Consider the following 6,561-nt stretch of genomic DNA (forward strand, 5'->3'; position numbering starts at 1 on the left):
TCACATCCCATCACACTTTGGAAATGTATGAATTGATTATTTGGAGGACATCCTGGAAGTGATAAAATAGAGCTCTTTTGGGGGATAACACCCAGTCAGCAGATTTCTCTTAACACTTTTATCTCCTCCAAGTAGCAAAACCCTTAGGACCAGAGACCTAGAGAAGAAAGTTGTATTGCAAAGGCAATGCCAAAACCTGTAAGTATTTGTAATAGCAGAGTCAAGGGCTCAGGTGTTAAGGATACCCTCGTGTAGGGTCAAAAAGGAAAGAACAGGCAAAGCCACTATGTGATGCTCATGGCACAGTCATAGGGTCATAGCTAAACTCTACTCTGCATCTCCAGCTTTGCTGCAGGTTGCCATGGAGCAATGGGGAGAGGGTGACATTTTCATAATACTCTGGAAAGATTATCTAGAATACATTATGAAAATTTCAAAAGTAAATTAAAGCACAGCTAAGAAAGAACTTAAAGAAATCAGATCTTTGTTTGCTCACTCACAAATGATAAAGTTTGTTTAATGATCTCATTGTTCTACTGAAGAAGAGGTTACCTAGAGTGGCATATGTGTTCTTGAGGAGTTTAGGAGAGCCCTCTAAAGGGAAAAAGGATTTTTAAGTCATCCTTCCTGGGTTTCTTCTAATCCAGAAAAATTAAACTTCATCATAATTACCTTCAACAATAGCTATACCAGGTGTGAACTCGCAAGCAAGTGACTTCAAGCTTATGCCAGAAACCCATATTTTCTTTTGTGGATGGAGAATGGGGTTGTGATCATAAGTTTTAGCTGACTTACTTTTGCTTTTGACTTTGACTGCCTCTAACTAAAGGTTCAACTACCCAAAGAATACAGAATCTTGAATCCTAAATAATTATGCTCTTTGTTTATATATTAATTTTAGAACAATTTTGCTATATCCAAGATATGGTCTTGTTCATTAAAGTGTTTCATTACCATAGCCAAGATCTCAAAACAACCCAAATATACAACAACAGATGATTAATAAGAATTATAATATATGTGCATAATGAAATACACTGAGCTCCAAGAAAAGATGAAAGTATGCTTTTCTCTATAGTATGGATGGAATTTGAGTGTATTATATGAAGTGAAAAATTCAGGGAGATAAGAACAAACATCAGGTATTTTATTCACATGTGGTATGTAAAGATACAAAGAAAGTTCCACCTCCCAAATAGAGGGGGAAATAATGGAGAGTACCAAGACCAAACAGTTGTATGATCACTAAGTAGTAAGCTAGACACAGAGGGGACCACTTATTCTAGTAGCCCGGGGGTGATGGTGAGAAATATGAGATGCAAGATGGGAAACGGGGGTGGAGGGAGGACAACTTTGGTGATGGGAATTCCCTTGATTCAATGTTAATATGTACCTAAAATATTACTGTGAAAGATATATAAGCCACTTTGGTCAAAATAAAAATTATAAAAAAATAGTAATGATCCTTAGAATTTGACAAAATTGTGGTAGCCTAAAAATGTATTGGTAGGAAAATAGAAAGGAAGGGTCCTATAAACAGTAATCAAGGGATAGTCACACTTAGATTATAGTTGTAGTGGGGTAACATTATGTCCCAGAGGTCTTTAAAGGTTTGGACTCTATTTAAAAAAAAAAGATAAAAATAAATTTTAAAAGTTTAGCTTCCTTTAATGCAGGGAATTCCCTGCACCTAGAAATTATGAGCTGGGTAGGCTTTAGACCCCATTATCTACTGACTTGGACCACAGGTAAAGCCCAAACACAGCCAATATGACTACTTTACCATCAGGACCTTCATTTTTTTTCTTATTATTTAAGTCCTTTATTTAATTATTTTTCCTCAATTTACAATACAGACCAGGCAAAGGGCCTGGGTTGAGGTGTATATGGGGTACATTTACTGTACCTTTTCTTTCTATACAGTCAGTGTAAAGAACACAGCCTGTGGTAAAAATTGGGAGGCCTTATATTTCTTTTCTTTTTTCTTTTTTAATATATATATATAAAATCCTTCCCCAGTGCAACATTTCCATGACCAATATTCCAAGTGTCCTTCCTCCCCATCCCACACTGGCCTGTACTCTAGACAGGCTTTCTACTTCCCTCATTCAGTCACATTTTGTTATGATAGTTCTCAGTGTAATTATATCTGTGATTGCACTAAACAATCTCAGTGGTGAGCTTCATGTAAAGAGCTAGACCCTCCAGTCCTCCTCTATTTTGACTCTGAGAATCATTACAGAAATGTTTTTTCATTTTTCTCAAAACCCATAGATGAGTGAGACCATTTTGTGTTTATCTCTCTCCCTCTGACTTATTTCACTCAGCATAATAGATTCCATATGCATCCATGTATAGGAAAGTTTTATGACTTTATCTCTTCTGATAGCTGCATAATATTCCATTGTGTATATGTACTATAGTTTCTTTAGCCATTCATCTATTGAAGGGCATCTAGGCTGTTTCCAGAGTCTGGCTATTGTAAAAAATGCTGCAATGAATATAGGTGTGAGAAAGTGATTTTTGCATTGTATTTTTGTGTTCTTAGGATATATCCCTAGGAGTGGTATATCTGGATTGTATGGGAGCTCAACTTCCAGCTTTTGGAGAAATCTCCATATCGCTTTCCACAAAGGTTGGACCAGACAGCATTCCCACCAGCAGTGAATAAGAGTTCCTTTCTCTTCACATTACCGCCAGCTCTGCTTGTTCTCATTCTTTCTGATGTGTGCCAGGAGCGATTTCTGAGCCAGGAATAACCCCTGAGCATCACTAGATGTGGCCTCAAAACAAAATAAATAAATAAATAAATAAAATATAAATATCTGGTCAAGTTGGCATATTAAACTAACCATCTCTAGGGGTTATTTAAGTCCTTTAATTTCCAATCTTATGTTAAAAAATAGTAATGAATGGATAGTGACAAGAACTGACAGAGTTTAAATGTTGTAGCACAATTTGCTACAAATATAGGATCAAATCTCAAGTCAAGAATTTTGAATTCCAAGTGAATTTAGGTTGCTGAATGTCTCTTTATTTGCTTTTTAAATATATATTATATACATACTATAATATATACATATATATACCACATGGATATGAGGGGTTTACTGCAATACTGATGAGTTCATTCCTCCAACGTTGTCAAGCCATCAGTTAATGGTACCAGGAAAAGAACCCACATCACCTCGTTTAATATGCAGTCTATGGTCCATGCCCAAAACATCCTCTGCTGTTATGTTCTTTGTCTACATGAATGGGCTCTGAGAATACAAATGACCTCACCTTTCCCATGGTATTCAGCATTTGTTATAGGAGATGACTTGACATTTACAGAAATGAGGTCCTGGTGACAGATCTATATCCTGCACATGCAGCAAACATTAGAGACATCTTTGCATAAGAAGTAACTATGACTATTTGTTTCCTACTTAGGTGTCTTAAGTACAGAAATATTAGTCAGAGAGAGAGAGAGAGAGAGAGAAAGATGCAGAATGATCTTACTCATCTATGGGTTTTAAGAAAAATGAAAGACATTCTTGCAATAATAACTTTCAGACACAAAAGAGAAAAGAGCTGGAAGTTACAGCTCACCTCAGGAAGCTCACCACAAACAGGGATGAGTTTAGTTAGAGAAATAACTACGTTTTGAACTGTCCTAATAATGAGAATGTATGAGGGAAATGGAAAGCCTGTCTAGAGTCCAGGTGGGGGTTGGGTGGGGAGGAGGGAGATTTAGGACATTGGTGATGGGAATGTTGCAGTGGTAATGGGTGGTGTTCTTTACATGACTGAAACCCAAACACAATCATGGTTGTAATAAAGTTTAAATAAAAAAAATTTAAAAAAAGAAAATTAGGAAGCAAAAAAAAAAGTTGATGGTGATACCAGTCTTATAGTGTTCCATTGTCAGTGTTTCTTAGTGGTAAGTATTACGTGTATGCTGTGTTTGAGTCCTAGTTCTTCCCTAAATTAGCCTATAACCTTAGGCAGGTCAATTGATTTTGCCTTGTCTGAATTTTATCATAGACAGTCATTAGAAAACATTCCTATTTTTATTTAATGCCAGCAATCTATAATAGCAGCAGCAGCAAACTACAGCCTCCCACTTTTTGGTATAAATAAGATTATATTGAAAGAGTCATTCATACATCCACATCTTCTCAGTGACAGTTATCACAGTAACAGAGACCACATAAGACCTAAAAGATATACTCTGGCTCTTTACTGAAAACGTATGCTGACCCCTAGAGATGGTTAATTTAATATGCCAACTTGACTAGATATTTATATTTATTTTATTTATTTGTTTTGTTTTGAGACCACATCTAGTGATGCTCAGGGGTTATTCCTGGCTCAGAAATCGCTCCTGCAGGCTTGGGGAATGTTGGGGATCGAATCTAGGTCTGTCTCAGGTCTGCTTCATGTAAAGCAAATGCCCTACCACTGAGCTATCACCATGGCTCTTGACCAGATATTCAGATAAAATTCAGTTTAGTTGTCTCCAAAGATATTTTGGGATATAATCAACATGTATTTGATAAATTATAAAGCAAATTGCTCTTCCCAATTTTAAAAGTGAGAGGTTTAACCTGCTTATGAATGTCTCTTTGGTTGTTATTAGATATATTCTATGCATCTGAAGGATTTGCTCCCAAAATTGAAATGTCCTCAGATAATGGTACCAGGATAGGTACATACACCACCTCTATTATTCTACAGCCTTGAATAGAAGGAAAAGCCAAATCTCCAAGGAGGAAGAGAGAAATTTAAGCAGGACTTCTTGAGACTTTAAAGGTAGCATGAACTCTCCCTTTGCAATCAACCTGCCCAAACACCCTGCAGAAGGACAAGGCAGCTTCAACAATGGGGTGAGTCAATTTCTTGTATTCTTTTCACAGAAAAAGTTCAGTACAGCTAAAGGCAGCTTGACCTAAAGAATCTATTCAAACTTTTCTAGGTCCTTCTAGCCAAGGGAAAGCTATAGAAATACCCAGCTGTGACAGTGTTTTCATGGGGGCTAGGGGGTCTCAGTCTATCCTAGAAGATTGTAGGAATAGATTCCCAGATATGCCCTCAAAATGACCTCAAAGCAAAGACAGAAGTTCCTTCAACTTGCACCTGTCCTTTCTTTAGGATTAGGAATTAAAGTTTAGGCCTTGACTATTCTTAATTAGTTTTCTTAATTATCACATCAGCACTCATCACTTTTCATACTGTTTTGGTTTTGTACCATTTTTTACACACTTGTTTCACTTAATTGAGTTGGGAAATGCTGAAACTTAAGCTTCAAAGAATCGGGTGTGAACTTTTGAAGTACAAAGTTGTTTGCTAGAATGGTGATCTCGGATTTCAGCATCTGGAAATGGGTTGGAATACATCATTTATGCATTTATATATACAGAACAATACAAATCTAGGTTGTACAAGTAAATGGATATGTAAATGTATATATCATCTTCAACTTAACATTGGAAAATAGCCACAGTTATCTATTTCTGTCTCATTTCATTCTGTTAGCCTTGAGGCACTACGTTTTTTATCATTTTTCTTTAACAAGAATCCTAAGATTTAGATGTCGCTGGTATTCTCTTCATAGATCACTTGGCATCTTGGAGAGAAGTTAGGGACTATTAACAGAACAAATTAACTAGCATGGCTATGATGGCTGGAAAGCTGAAGTTTATTTCTCTGCAGACAATAGAACTTGGAGGACCCAATGGGTATGATCCTTATGGGTCTTAAAATGAAGAGACTCTACCATTTTTAATATGTGCCACCTGAATTTATCTAACTCGACTCACATCCATTGAAGAAAGAAGCTGGGTTCCTGCCTGGAAGTTCCCCCAAATCAAGCCTACTTTGGCTCACATTCCAAGAAATGGTTCAGTCACATTGCCACTCCTTGCAAGGGAAACTTCTTACAAGGGAGTCCAGCTGTGTGCTTCGAATGAAGAAAGCATGTCTTTTGGTGCACAGTCAGAAATCTCTGGCAGGGTTACTCAGCCAAATAGAGGAGACTGAAGTCTTATTTTAATCTAATTGCAGGTGTAAAATGAATAGTTTCATGATGCAGTGAATTTAATGAATATTCAAACAGTCTTATGAAACAGGAAAATCAATATCATTGTTTTGCTGGTGGTAAAAGTGGAAACTCAGTAAAAGAACTTAGGGACTCTACTTTGAGGCACTACTGCCATAAAAGAGACTAAATGCCCTGTATTTAATTCATCAACATTGCCTGTTCAGACATACTAACCCATGTTGTATGATTATTCTATTGGTAAGCAGAGAGCCACCCCTGCCCCAAAACTCACCATGAAGGCTTAGGAATATTTGACCCACAGATCAGTAGCAAGTTCATGGGCATTAATACTAGGATAATTTTGGGTAACTTGAAAATCATAAGGATCAGAAGGAAGAACTGTATAGGTAAAATTGAGGAAAAATAAAATACAGTAAAAAGAGGAAGATAAACAAATATTGGATAAAAGACCTTGGGTTCAAGTTTAAATTTGACACTGAGTTTCTTCTGTTTAATTCATTCATTCATTCAATGGA

At 36.6% G+C, this 6,561-nt stretch overlaps 1 non-coding gene across 1 annotated transcript; it reads right to left on the reverse strand.

Annotated features, from left to right (window-relative positions):
* Positions 1-1,830: 1,830 nt before the first annotated feature.
* LOC126024812 (small nucleolar RNA SNORA51) lies at positions 1,831-1,964 on the reverse strand. Its single transcript, XR_007500912.1, has one exon. It is a non-coding gene; the product is annotated as a small nucleolar RNA SNORA51 (small nucleolar RNA).
* Positions 1,965-6,561: the final 4,597 nt, after the last annotated feature.

This window comes from Suncus etruscus, chromosome 12 (genome assembly GCF_024139225.1).
Source record: "Suncus etruscus isolate mSunEtr1 chromosome 12, mSunEtr1.pri.cur, whole genome shotgun sequence".
In the NCBI taxonomy this organism is placed as follows: domain Eukaryota; kingdom Metazoa; phylum Chordata; class Mammalia; order Eulipotyphla; family Soricidae; genus Suncus; species Suncus etruscus.